This window comes from Notamacropus eugenii, chromosome 2, assembly GCF_028372415.1.
Source record: "Notamacropus eugenii isolate mMacEug1 chromosome 2, mMacEug1.pri_v2, whole genome shotgun sequence".
Classification (NCBI taxonomy): Eukaryota; Metazoa; Chordata; class Mammalia; order Diprotodontia; family Macropodidae; genus Notamacropus; species Notamacropus eugenii.
Genome location: NC_092873.1, coordinates 278,349,755 through 278,365,380, shown reverse-complemented (window position 1 = coordinate 278,365,380; position 15,626 = coordinate 278,349,755). Strand labels below are relative to the sequence as shown.

The window sequence follows — 15,626 nt, the reverse complement described above, 5'->3', positions numbered from 1 at the left end:
GTTCTTATCCCATATCAGTGGTCATCATTTTGTAGGGAAAGCCTGTATAGATTGCCTTTTATAATTATTGTTTATAGAAATAAGGGAATAATTGCCAAGCTTGTAATATATATATATATATATATATATATATATATATATATATATATATATATATATGTGAGTTTGTGCATGTATGTGTATGTGTGTATACATACATATATTTATATAATATATATTTATCCATTCATTTTCAGCAGAAATGCAATAGCAGGAAAAAACAAGAGAATTTGTATCTATCATAGAATGATTTAAACTAAATAATTCTTTGTTATCATGTCTTCATGATAAGAATAGCCTGGATTACTTGTTAAGTTATGCTATTTTTAGCTGGGATGAAGAAAAAATATGAGCATCATCATGACATACTAGAGATACAGCCTCAGACATGGGAACACTTGGGTTCATTGATGTAGATAGGAAGAACCTTTGAGGATATTTATTACAATCACCACATTTTACAAATGAAGAAACTGAGACTAGGGAATATTAAAGGATTTGCCCAAGCTCATATAAGTATTGGGGGTCAATGGTAAGATTTGAGCCTAGGTCCTCTGCCTCTAGGATCAGTGCTCTTGCCACTCTCTCCTGCCTCTGACATATGACTATGTGAGCACTGTGCATGTCCCAAGAGACATGCGTCTTCACAACCACCACCAACCAAATAAATCCCTTCTCTGTCAAAAGAGAAAACAATATAATACTGAGAGTATAAATAACAATATAAGAAGTTAAATATATGCCTTCCAGGAATGAGGAAATGACATGTTTAAACACATAGAGATGCTAGCTATAACTTCATCCTGTATTCATGGACATCTCTTACCCACTTAGTGCCCCCAGTATCTCTCTAAGACTATAAATTCCAAATCCAATAACAGCTTGCACTTGTACAGAGAGATTCCTCACTATGGTTTTCCTACATCAATAAAATCACAGATTCAGTCTAAAATAAAAAGGAAAATTGCATATTTATAAAATCCCAAAAGTTAAGGTTTAGAAGGGGCCTCAAAAGTTTTCTAGTCTACTGGGCAGAAATCCCCTCTATAACACTAAGGATAAGTTTAATCAATCTCTATTTGAAGATCTTCAGTGATAAAGAACTCTATCTGAATTATTTTTGGATAGTTCTAATCATTAGGGAGTTTATCCTTATACCATGTTAAAAATCCACCTCTTTGTAACATCTGATCTTTGTTCCCAATTCTGCCTTTCAGTGCCAGCTTAACAAATCTAAACTATCTTCCTTTTTGAAGCACAGGCAAATGTCCTGAAATGACCTATCCCTATCATCTAGTTGGATGTGGTTTTTTTTTTTCCCTTTTGTTCCAATGTAACTGGCATCACACCAAGGGGGAAAGAGGAGACTCTCAAATCAAACAAAAAAAAAAAAACCTACATAGAGTGCCTACTGTGAGTAAGTCCTTGTCAAGTGGTGTGGAGATCATAAAACTATTACAGGCTAAGGTATCTGGCTATATTTTCAGTTAATACTAATACAGAATATTGGTCCATATTGGCTGCTGTCCTTGTTGATTTGCCATATAAGAACCTTTTTTTTTGCTTCCCATGGATTTGTTGTCACCAGTGTGAGAGCTCAGGCTGTGGCAATGACTTCATTGTTTGTTTCTTGGATTCATACCATAAATCCTAGCCCACAGCCCCTCCCACCATGTAGAGCCTAGGCATCTGTTATGGACAGATGGACTCTCCTAAAACAGTGTGGCAGACAATAGAATGCACTAACCTAGAAAGATCCTGAGATTTAGAGGAAGGTATGTGAAGGTTAGTGGGATATTGGAGTGCACAGGTTTTTAGTATGAACGTTGGACTGAATTCTAACAGTTCACTTTGGACTTACCTAGCCTTATTGTCCTGGAAGTTCTGCCTTTTGTGTGTTTGGTCATCCGGCATACCTCTCAGCATTACAGCCTCAAGGCAATGCATCTCTAGCCCTCTGCCTCTGCTCTGGTATTTACTAGATGCATTGGGTATTTAGGCATGAAAAGGGATAACCTGTGTAGCCACCACTTCCAAGTTGTTTCAATTATTATTGGGAGTAAGGCTCTTTCAGTTCAATAATTCAGCAAATGACTAAGCATTTACCAGGTCCTGGGGACATAAACAGAAAAATAAAATAGCCTTTGCCTTCATGAAGTTTCCATATTCCTCAATGGGCAGAGTGGAGAATGCAGTACTCAAACACTCACATAAATGGGTATATGAGTACAGAAGAAAAGGTTTGAAATCCATGGACCTAGATTCAAATCCTGCTTATTACCTGTGCAAAATTGGGTAAGTCACTTAATCTCCCTCTATCTCAATTTCCAGAACCGATGGCTGAGAGTCCTTCCAACTCTGGATCAAGGATTCCAAACTATTATCATCTATAAGTTTCAGTTTCATCAGTCCAACAATTCAATGCTCTAAAGCCCCTTCCAGCTCTAAATCTCTAACATACAACACTGTGGTTCCAATAATATAAATGTTTCCTTTAATGATGATCATAATCTATTCATGCCTCCCTGTCCTGTGTAACTCTTTTCCACATCCCCCAAAGTCATTGCAGAGCGTGCTGAAGTCCTTGCTTGTGTTATCTTGACATTGCAAGGATAGCCATGAAATGTATAAGCCATCCAAGTATTATCTCTTACTCAACTTGTCACCAGCCCATAGTTCTTTTCCTGACAAAATGTAAAAGCACACATAGCTGCTGTGTTCACCCTTCATTGCCAAAGAAGACCATGCCATTAGAGAAATTATGACGTAACTTGAACTTGACTTTGTTTTGAGTGAGGGAGGGCTGTGCAAGGTCACCAACCTCACTTTCTCCTCTGGAGCCATCTGGATCCAGTGACCAGATATTCATCAGGATGACTGGAGATGGCCCAGAATGCAATGGGAGACCTTGACCCCTTTAGGCCAAGGCCTATTCATGTACTCACTTAGGGTGAGGTAACACCCATTCAGTGAATAGGCCTGTTTAAGAAGTAGTCAGGGGATGGCCCCTTTAATGAGGCAAAGAAAAATAGCTAAATCAAACTGGGAGGGCAACAGCACCAGTTATTATTGGTAATCACTCTTAAGCCAGGAGGGTCCAGAAAACACCCCTTAAGTGGAGTTGGGCAGGGGCCTAGTGTTGTCCAATCTATGGGCTTCAGAGTGCAGTAGGATTAAGGTTCTGGGAAAGGAAAAGAAAGGAAAGGAACAAATTAGAAGAGCAAGGAATAGTCTACCTGTCAGATCCATGGATTAAGGAAAAATTAATGTCCAAGTAAGAAATAGAGAGTAGTATAAGATTTAAAATGGATCATTTTGATTGCATAAAATTATAAAGATTTGCACAAACAAAACTAAACAAAACTTTGCACAAAGGAGAGGGAGAGGCAGAAATTTTGTAGCAGGTGTCTCTGATAAAAGTTCTTTATTTTAATTCTGTGCATGTCTTCTTTTTTACAAGTGTTATTTTCTTAGTGGATTCTGGTTTCTAATGCATTCTGCTATATGCTTCAATTTTATAAATGAGTTCATCCAATTAATTCACAGTTATGATTGATAACTGGGTATAACTCTATGCTTCTCTCTCTCTCTCTCTCTCTCTCTCTCTCTCTCTCTCTCTCTCTCTCTCTCTCTCTCTCTCTCTCCCTCTCTCTCTCTCTTTCTCTTCCTGTTCTTCATCAAAATCTGTTTCACTGGAAGCAAAGACCACTGCTATCCTTAATTTATCTTTCTTCTTTTCATCCTTCCCCATTTTTCTTAGCCTCTTGCCCTCAGAATTCACTATTGGATAAAAGGATTTAGATCCAACTGAGTGTATATTTATATTTTTCCATCTTTGAGCCAGTATTTAAGAACTCTGAACATATTAGAACGAGGTTCAAGTGTTGCCCACTGTAGCACCACTGCAATATTCACAGCACTCATGGTGGCCATGAATATCCCTGAGCAATTCTGAATCGCGAAATACCACTCTCCACATGGAAGGCAGAACCAAAACATTTATTCAGATACCAGAAAGCCAAATCCATCATAATCTATACCCAGTAACAATGCAGAGAACAGCACCATCCCCAAGCCTTCTCCCTGCTAGGCTTCCCACATACCAGCTCCATCAAACAAAATCACAAACAAGCTCTTTCACTCACACTAGCCAGCTCCCTGCATCCTTTCTAGCTCTGACTGCTCTCATGACTAACTTCCTCTCAGGTCTGCTCTAGCTCTGCCTCTTCCCCATTCAGCAAACTCCTCCTACCACAGGCTACTCAGGCTTCCATGTGACCCAGGCAGGCTACATGGGCCTATTAATGAGTATGAAAGATTTTTCATTTAAATTACCATTACATGCAGCCCCAAGATCTTTCTTATTCATTACATAGGTCAGGTTCGATGGGGCAACTGGTATCAAAAGCATTATAACAGGAATAAGAGAAAATAAGCATATAGAACAATATCTTAAGCAACTGGTGTCAACAGAATTTTATAATATAACAGGCATTACACAAAATAAACAAACAGAACAATATCTTAGTGTAGAACTTGAACACAAGCACCCCATCACTCCCTCCTCAACAGAATGAGGCCGAAAATCTTAGGGTAAGAGGTTGAAGGTCTTTTTCTTCTATAGCTACTTCCTGCTGAGATTGGATGTAAAGCTGTCCCTACTGCAAGAGGGGTCATTTCCTCAGCTGGTATCTGGAGTTGGTCAATGACAGGTCTAGGGGTGACACAGCACATCAGATGGGGTAAAAGAGCACTAGCAACTGGGGAAAATCAGGAAAGATCTAATTAACATCAGAAAACTGATGAATTTTAAGAGGTGAAGGCAAAGAGAGAATAGGTTCCAAACACAAGGGCTAGCCTCTCCAAAAGCATGGTGGTTAGGATCATAAAAGCCAGTTATGAGTAGGCCAGTGCAATTGGAATGCAGAGTGTGTAAAGGGGAAAGCTATGAAATAAGTCAGAAAGGTAGATGTGGGCCACACCATGAAAGGTTTTAAATGCAAAAGGTAAGAATTTTATATTCCTTTTCTTGAAATAGTGTTGCTGTAAGATCTTTATATCTTATAATAACATAGTCATAAGGTTAATGGTGTCCATCAGCATTTGATTCAAGTCATCTCTGTTTTATGAAGAGAAATAGAACTATGCAAATATTTTTCTTCATATGACTTATAGTCTGTGTGTCAATTCTAAAGTGACACTGAACACCTTCCAGGTGTAGGACACATCTGTAGGGTGGGATATAGCCATTGGCTATAATTATACAAAACACAGTCAAATACAAACAGGTATTTGTATTCATTTAAAATACAAATGTGCATGTCCCAAGAAACTAGAGCTGGAATTCCTCTTCACAATAGCCACTAACCAAATAAATACCTTCCCTGCCAAAAGAGAGGATATTATAATACTGAGAGTATAGACAACAATGTAAGAAGCTAAATATATGCATTTTAGGAATGGGGAAATGTCCCTGTTTAAATACATAGAGATATTAGCTTTTGCTCTATCCCATATTCATGGGCCCAGTAGTGAGGAATAACTTGAACAATTTCTGATATGAACATTTTGCCATTCAGTGTGCAGTTCACCAAAGGAATTCCAATTAACTTGGTAGATACCAGTTGGAGTGCTCAACTGTCAGAGACTTCCCAGAAACATAGAGAAAGAATGTATAACCAATGTATCTGGGCTCCTACCCATCACCTATTCCACTCACAGTTTGTACTGTGTAACAAAATATCCTCATAGAGTTTAATGTTGTTAAAACCATAGGATGCTGGTATGTAGTCAATCAATAAACATTTATTAAGCACCTACTACGTACCAGGCACTGTGCTAAGCAGTGGAGATAGATAGATGGATAGATAGACAGAGATAGATAGATAGATAGATAGATAGATAGATAGATAGATAGATAGATAGATAGATAGATGGATGATAGACAGATAGATAAAGCAAAAGGCAGTCAAGGAAATCACAATCTAATGGGGGAGACAACAAAATGATATATACAAACAAGCTATATACATAATAAATAGTAAGAAAGAAAGAGAGAAGAAACTGGAATTAAGGAGGGGGTGGGAAAGATTTCTATAAAAGAGGAATTTTAGTAAAAACTTAAAGGAGTTCAAGAAGGTCAATAGGCAGAGATGAGGAGGGAGAATATTCTAAGCATGAGGAACAGTCAGAGAAAATGTCAAGACAAGAAAGATGGAATGTCTTGTTCACAAACAGCCAGGAGACCAGTTTCATTGAATAGAAGAGTATCTGATGGAGAGGAAAGTGTAAGACTGGAAAGATAGGAAGGAAACAGGTTATTGGGGCTTTGAATGCCAAGCAGGATTTTGTATTTGATCTTGGAAACACTGGAGTTTATTGAGTAGGGGGAGTGTTTGACATGATGGGACCTAGAAAATCACTTTGGGGAAGATAGATCAAAGTGAAGCTCACAGACTTATCATCAAGTCATTGAAGTAGTCTAGGCATGAGATAATAAGGGCTGTAACAGAGCAGAGCAGTGGCAGTATCAAAGGAGGGAAGGTGGCATATTTAGAACTGAAATATAGCTTAGACATCATCTAATCCAACCCATTTACTGCATAGAGAGGGAAACTGAGGATCAGAAAAGTTAAATGACTTGACCAAGGTCAGTTGTGTTTATCCTTCGTTCTTGAAAAGGACCATCACATCAAGATGATGACATGACTTGCAGTTGACTTTGATTTGAGTGAAGAAGGGCTGTGCAAGGTCACCAGCCTCACTTTCTCCTCCAGAGCCATCTGGGTCCAGAGGCCAGATATTCATCAGGACAACTAAAGATGGCCCAGGATGTAGGTCTCATCAGATTCTCATTTTGAGTGAGATACATCCATTCAATGAATAGGCTTCTTTAAGTAGTTACTTAAGTGATCGTTCCTTTAATTAAAAAAAAAAAAATCAAACTGAAAGGGGAAGACCCTCAGGGTTCCTGGGTAAAAGAGAACAGTTACTATTTATTATTTACATTTCAAATGTAATTTCAAATTTCAAAACCATGGTTCTACCAGTTTTTATTTTGCTTTTGTTGTTTTGGTTTTTTATTGACAGTCTTTGTAAGTTAGCCCAAAAGCCCTGCACTGGAGTAAGAAGAGATGTGCGTTCAAATCCACTAGCTGTGTCACTTAATTGTTCTAAATATCAATTTCCTCTTATGAAAGATAAATATAATATTTATACTATGTACCTCACATGCTTATTGTGAGGATCATGCATATAGAAATTTAAGCTACTATCAGTACTAATGACATTTAGTTAACAACATAACTATCTTGTTCATTTTTGTTGTGAAATTAAAGATTTTGGGGGAAAGTATAAAATAAATACTCTAGCAGCAATATTCCCTGTTGACCCAAAAGAGAAAACACAATGAGATAACATAATGCAAAGTAAAGGGTAACATACTTGGAAACAAAACACCTGGTATCATTCCTGCTTCTGCCTCTTTCTACTTTTGTCTCCTTGAATGAATCCTTTAAAATGTGTAGGACTCATTTCCCACAGGTTTGAAACCACAGAGTAAGAGCAGTTTCTATCTAAGGTTCTTTTGAATTCTAAATCTATTGTCATTATAATCCTTTCACCACTCCGTAAGTGCCCAGCTTACTGCCCTGGATGGACTGAGTGATTCATTCAATGGTGTGAGATTTTTTTGAAACAAATATTATAATTACATAGTTTTGAAAATTTAGCTAAAACACAACGATTTAAGTTTTCCCCTTTTGGGTTGTGCGTGCGTGTGTGTCTGTGTGTCTGTGTGTCTGTGTATCTGTGTCTGTGTGTCTGTGTGTATTTAAAAGATGCGACTCAGGCTTTCTATTTCACTTTTTTTATCTCCAATAATTTACACTTCATAGTACTGTGTTAGGGCAATGGTTTGGTGCCACCTAGTGAGTCCCCATATATATCTTTCCATCTACATAGAAGTTCATGAAAATTAATATTTAATAGGAATATAAGTAGCAATTAGAAAGTAGAGAGGAACCTCATAACTTTATAAAGGCTTCTGCTTACTGGTCTGATTTGTGGCCTTGTCATTTCTATTTGTAGCCAGTAATCAAATATAGTAAAGGACCTAAATATTATTTATTGTAATGGCCTTATTCTTGTGGATAGGAAAAACAATAGTCCTATTTTTAAAAAAAATTACCATCATTTCCAAGCTAGAAAAACAATATGCAGTAAATGAAAAAAAAAGTTGCCTAAATCTTTTTTTTAACCTAACGAAGTTTGGAAATGTAAGCTTTTTATCTCTTCTATTTTTATGACCATTGTTCTTTCTTTCCTACAATGGGGCTCCAAAGTGTCTTGTCAAGATACCTGATATTACACCGAGTCCAACCACTCTAATCATGAGATCCTAGAAATCTCAGGAGAAGGAAGATATATAAGAATTAAAGAATGAAGCCAAAGATCAGAGCTAACCAATACATTCAAAAGGAGGAAATTTGAAAAATCCTCAGTTTGAAGTGTGAAAATGAGAATGAGTTCCTCTTTTAACCAATAATGTATGGCAAAAGTTTTTGTTTTGCAAAAAAAACACAAAAAGCAAAAACCTTTGAAACTGAAAATCTTACTCTGCTCTTTATTCCAGGTCTAAATGATTAGGTGCAATGGAAATACCTCTGGATGTGAATCAGAGAACTCAGGGATAAAAACTTGATTCTACTATTTATTACCTGTATGGCCTTAGACAAGTTTATTAGGTCTCAATTTCTTGATGTAAAAGGTGAATGGATTGGATTAGGCAATCTCAAAGCCCTCTTCCACCTCTAAATCTAATATCATCAAAGCCTCAGGTACATTGTGGATCTCTCATATGATCTCAGAACCTTTGTGAGACTCTCCCCAAGAGATCAAGTGATCACTCTGACCTGGAACCCCTGAACCACTCACTGTATACTTAGCCTCTGCTTTGTTTGAAAATAAATGTTTAATATGTTGTGAATCCTTTAAGAAAAGGACTTTGTCTTCTCTGGATCCATGGTGTCCAGAAGTATCTGAAAACGAAGAGGTACTCAACAAATGATTAGGATGGTGATGATGAAGATGATGATGATGATGATATGGACATGAGCTTGGGTTTTGAATGGAGAGAATTTTAGCTTGTCTAGGCCACTAAGATAGCAAGTGGATAGGATACCATGCCATGTGAGGTTTAGATGAATTAACTGGAGTCTTATAGGCTGAAGGAGATAATATTTGGAGAGGGGTATAACTATCTTCAACACCTGTAGGCAACATCTGTGAAAGTGAGATTAGATTTATTCTGCATGGCCACAGATGATACAAGTAGTAACAATGTGTGGAAGTTCCAAAAAGGCAAATTCAAACTTACTATCAAGATATTAAAAACCAAAAAAAAAACCAAAAACCCCTCTTCCTTACAATAAGGACAGCCCCAAATTAGGATGTTATTGGAGGAGGCAATAAAATCCCATTTACTGGGCTTCTTCAATTGGAAATGGAATGGTCTCTTGGGAATAATGTAGAGGGGATTATTCTTGGACACATTGGGACTATATTTCCTCTAACTCCCCTTACATCTCTGAGATTCTGAGATTTTATAATTTTGCGAATATTTCAAAGTAGTTTGGTACAATTATATGTTGAAAAAAAAAGAAAGGAAACAGATGGTTGGTTTGCTTGACTGATCCTGCAACTTACCATTATACTAGACTTTTAAAAAATTTCTTCTAAACAACTGATTGACAAGTCTCTCACATCTGATCTTATGTTATAAAAACCAAACAATCAAATAAGAAATGAACTCATCACTGTCTGTGTGGGGTTTTTCAAATATCAAATTTATACAGTTCCAATGTCTAACAAGATGGTAATATTTTTATTTATTTCATATCTAATTGGGTGGCTCAGCAGGAAAGCAATGAAGCAAGAAAAACCTCAGGTTTTGGCCTTCTACCTTTGTGGGAACATTTGTTCCCCAGGCCATTTTTGTACATATCTCTCTCTTTCATTTCTCTTCCTGCGCAGGATGTGAGAGTTTGGTAATAAAGTATTCTTTCACTTATTGGAACAGAAACTATTTTTTTTTAATTCCACTGTGAGCCCCCTCCATTAAACTGTGAGTTCCTTAGGAGGAGGGACTGATTTTTGTCTTTCTTTGAATCCCAGTATTTGGCACAGTGCCTTGTGCATAACAGGTGTTTAATAATTGATAGTTGGCTAAATACACTGAAAGAAAGAAAAAAAGTGATTTCCCTGCCTTTTTTTTTTAAACATTTATGTTCTGTATCAATGGACAGGAAATAATAACTCATCTTGATATAATACTCTAAGGTTTTCAAAGTACTCTAGTCACAGCAACCCTATGAATTAGGCAATACAAATATTATCTTCTCCATTTTATTGATGAACAAACTGAGAAGGGTTAAGTTATTTGCTTATGGCCCCATGGAAAATGTGCACCCAGGATTCCAAAACTAAGTCTCCTAACTCCATACCTAGATATTTCCTCAATGCCATTCTGTTGATAATTAGTATAGCAGTCTATCAAGGACCAGATTTTAAAAAGTGCTGATTTAATTGTTTCTTACACATTATTAGTATAGCTTTATTACTTCCAAATACTGAATAATTATAATTAGTCATCAATGCCCATTCGACGAGAGAAGGGATCCATGTTCACAGTTGCCAGCAAGACTTCCTTCCTGAGTTCATAGATTATTATTTTTTTTTACTTTAAAAAGCTTATAGCTACTATCTAGTCAAGCCTTTACCTGAAGTATGAATGTTATTCTACAACATTTGCCAAAAGGGGCCACATACCCTCTGTTAGAAGACCTCTCTTGACAGGGAGATCACCACCTTTGAAGCAGCCGCTGGTTTCTTTGGACAACTTTAACTGTCAGGGAGTTTTTCTACATACTGAACCAGAAACTGCCTCTTTGGGGCTTTTATCTATTAGTTCTATCATTCTGCCTTCTGATCAATCAAAATAAGTCTTTTTTCTTCCATGTGATACCCTTTACTTTAAGACAAGTAAGTATCATATTCTTCTCCGCTGAGTTGTCTCTTCCTTAATCTAAGTCTCCCAACTTCTGGTGGGAAGACAGAATTAGAATTTTTTTAAAGGAACTGTTATGGGGAAACTGAGTGGAAAACAAACAAAAAATGTAAAAGTCATAAAGTTTAAAGGGCAACTAGGTGGCACAGTGGATAGAGTGCCAGACCTGGAGTTAGGAAGACTCATCTTCCTGATTTCAAATCTGGCTTCAGGTACATATTAGCTGTGTGATCCTGGGCAAGCCACTCAACCCTGTTTGCCTCAGTCTCCTCATCTGTAAAATGAGCTAGAAAAGGAACAGATAAACCACTCCAGTATCTTTGCAAGAAAACTCCAAATGGGGTCACAAAGAGTCAGAAATGACTGAAACAACTGAACCACAGCAATCAAGTTTAAAATCTGACTACGGATTGCCTTAGCTAGGGTTCTGTTTACTGAGCCTCTTCATTCCTTTAAACTCCAATGTGAACAAATATTTGTCAGGTGTTCATTATGAGAAGCAGAATCATATAGAAATAGAGAGCCAACCTCAGACTGAGGAAGACCTGATGTCAAGTATTGCCCATGTCACATGTTACAATATGAACCTGGAAAAACCATTTATAAGCTTAGTGCTCTGACCAGTTCTCTAGGACCGTAAGTTGCAAAGAAGGTATTGAGTTGCATTGGGAGAAAGAGTTCCCTCATCAACAACTTCTGTATGCCTGGTAAATCATTCTCCTTCCAAAAATAAATAATTATGTACAGAAAACATTATTCTAATTTTTCATTATGACAAGGAGGTGATCCAGGTACCTTGAAACCTATGGCAGTGGTGCAAAGGCTCTAACATGTTCTATCTACCATGTTATAAGGCTTTGGGTACAGGCCCAGTGACAGATTTTGCAGTCCAAGGATCTTCCTAGGTAAGGGCTACAGGCTGATCAACAAAATGTTGCCTGTAAAGTGATTCTGTAGTGATCCATGAGCCAAATGAAATCATAAAATAGCTCTTAAATCTGTGCAGCCAGCTCTTGCTCCTGTAATGGCACTGCTGGAATGGCAAAAAGTAGGTAGAGGGTATACACAAAATCACAATTTTTTAATTTATAGTGGCATGTTTTTTTAGTGGGTGGTAGGTTGACACATCAATGCCAGAACAGAGCGCTACCCTTTCTTGTCATATATGAAGAAGAAAAGTTGCAAAAAAAAGGTGCTGATAAATGGAAGATTGGTTCTCAAGTTTACCTCTGAGAAGCAAATAAAAAAGTCACAGGAGAAATAGCAAAGATTTGGAGTTGGAAGGGATCTCAGAAGCCATCTAATCAGACCACTTTCATTTTCTAGATAAGAAAACTGAGGTCTAAGAAAGAGAAGTAACTCTCTTAAGGTTACCTAGGTAATAATATCAGCAGCAAGATTTGAAATCAGCTTCCAGACCTCCATGCCAGTGCTGTTTCCAGTACACCACATGTACCCAAAGAGAACAAGGAACATCATATCATGAAACTTTTGTTCAATCCACTTTGCAATGTTTCTGATGAATAATAAGCAAACAGAAAACCATGAAGGTAATTGTGGTTGAACATACAAACATGAATTGAGAAGAGAAAGAAGCATCAATGTTCCATGAAGATCTTGAAAAGGTCCTCTATATTAAATCAACATATACTTTAATACATGATAATTCATTGTAAAAGCAAGTTCAGTGAAAGATATAAAAACATAGACTGGGAATCATGGTTCAGGATCAAGAAAGGAAAAACTCTAATAGATACTCAACTGCCTTGCCCCTGTATATCTTGAAGTTGATTCTACAATAAGAGTTTTGAAGGGTGTTGAACCTGTTGAGCACAGAACATCATCATTGCCATCATCATTATCACTGTCTTTTAATATAAAAGAAATGACCATCAACAGACATGGATACCCTTTGAATCTGTTTGCTAAAGGAAGAGGGCTTTGACTCTTGACAAGGGAAGGAAGATGAAAAATGAAGTGAAGGACAGTAAGGTGATATGGGCAATAGGCAAAGCAGTTTTGTCATCTGTAATTATCAAACCTAAAATAATTTTCAAAACCAGTAAAGAATGGTAAATTAAAAGAGTGTTCTATGGTTTTCCTTAACCAGACTGAAGATCAGCTTCCAGGAAAGAATAGACACCACTGGATGTATTCTCCTTGCTCCCCTTCCCCAAGTGAATATTACAGTCACTATCTGAATTAGACACAGTCAGGCAGTACACATTAACTCAATTATTTTGATATTTTAAGAAGTGGTATTAATTTAAAGAGATTTCTACTTCAATATATCTGGATAGGGAGACATAGCCTCCATGTGAGGTCCATGTGATGACTTTCTATAAAGCATTTCAAGCTATTGCATGCTAAGAATTGCTTTCCAATGAGAAAATCATTTTAAAATCCCCAGAGGGAAGCTTGAATGGTCATGATCCCTGGGAATAGTATCCATTGCCTGAATCTTATCTCATTCACATTTCCAAATAGCTTCCACAATGGCAATAACTGAGGATATTCTGGCTCTGTCTCCATTGGGGACATGGATCCTGAAGAGCTGTAGGTAGTTCAGACTGTGAAATAGAACAGAAAAAACCCAAAGGCTGTAGACTTCTGGCTCATTAGTTAAAAACTAAATAAAGCACATCAGAAGGCAAATCCTAATATTAAATGATTAAATATGTGAGTGAATCATTTGGTAGCTTCTCAGAATTCTATTCTAATACTTATATTTTATCTATTAAAACTTACAAGAAAAATTGTACAAAACCTTTAGGACAAACACGTAGAAAGAAAGAGAGGAAAAAAAGACTATTAATGAAAATATAGCAAATTTTAGTGGGAATAGTAATAGCACCTAATTCACAGGATTGTTGTGGGGTTGCAAATAAGATAATATACATGAAGCACTTTGTAAACGTTAAAGCCTTACATAAATACCAGCTATTATTATCATTCTTAATATAGCTCAAGTTCATAATCCATACTTATTCAATTCAAATCAAGATTTATTAGCTACTACTGGAAATGCACATTACTGAGGTATCTAAAAAGATAAAAAAATACACAATACAAGTTTTCTTGAGGAGATGAAATATGTGCACAAATAATTCAGATAGAAAAATTTTAAATTATGGGTATGAAAACTTGGATCAGCATAGCGTTTCTTCATGGTAATAAAGTTATTTCAATTGCCTAGTGCTGTGGAGTCAGATTTTGATGGGGAAATTAGGCCTTGGTGATAGGGGGGAAAACCTGAGCGAAATTGGGATGCAGAAGAAAAACATCAACTTGTGTGTAGGAGATTTATCAATAGCAGTGGTGTGTGCGTGTTTTATGTGTGTGTGTATATGTGTGTGTGTGTGTGTGTGTGTGCATATTAAGGGGGATGGAACATAGTGAGATGAATCAAGCAAGTATCAACCAGTTATATAAACATAATAAATCAGCAGGATTTGTAGGTGTTTTGCACAACTGGCAACTCTAGTTAACGATATAGACAACCTTGTGCTGTGGGCATCTAGCTGTTTCAGGCTTGCTCTGCCTACCAAGCAATGATGTGCCAGTGATCAGCTGTTGTTGACAATACATGATAAGAAAAATGCAAAGTCTTAGGAGAGTTCTAAGGAAGAAATATTCATTTGTCACAGAATCTCTCACCTCAAGGAAACTAGGAAAAAAATGGTTTAAAAATATGCCAGCATAAGTCGTTTCATTAGGATGATGGGTATGTTTTGGAAGCTCAGTTTCGTTATTTTGAGTTACTAGAAATGACCGAACTGATCAATTATGATGGAAGTAATGGGCCAAAAACATAACACTTCTACATAACACTGAAGAATGTACAACTCAAAATTCTTCCACTAAAAAATTGATCCTTTGGGGAGAGCAATGAGGGAAAAATTCACACCAACCTAAAGTCCACTTTGTAACCTCTTGAGCAAATAAAATATAAATGCCTAAGTCCAAAACTGTTAAAATTTGAACTCCCCATCTCAATGTTTGATTTGTTTGCTATCTGCCATTACTATGAAAAACGCATGAAAATTACTAAATGTTTTCCTTTGTTCTTGCTCTATATGTGTGTGGAAAGAAATAACACTTCTGCATAGCACTCATGAATTCACAACTCCCGATTCTTCCCGTAATAAACTGATTTCTTTTGGGAAAACAATGAAGGATAATTCCACACCATGATGGATATCATGCCAAGTAAAATAGTTCCCTCCTTGTTTTTAGAATCTGGTCACTTCATTTTTTCAAATTGTGAGAAATAGTTAAACTTTTTGCTGTGGTAATGAAGAAAGCAGCATTATTTGATGAAAGGAGAGGAGAACAAGGAAGCAATAAAGAGGTTTAATGCAGACAAGAGGTTACAGGAGAATAAAAGAGAAATGAGATACCTTAAATTGAGATGAAAGTCTACATTAACTGCCACATACCACTGGGTAAAAATAAATTCACTACACAGATTTTATTAAAAATCACTTCTTCAGTCTCAGAATAAATATTTCAGATTTCTGTT

At 36.8% G+C, this 15,626-nt stretch overlaps 1 protein-coding gene across 1 annotated transcript in view; it reads left to right on the top strand.

Moving 5' to 3' along the window:
* Positions 1-15,626, top strand: part of OLFM3 (olfactomedin 3) — a 75,555-nt gene that overhangs the window by 55,340 nt on the left and 4,589 nt on the right. The window lies entirely within an intron of this gene.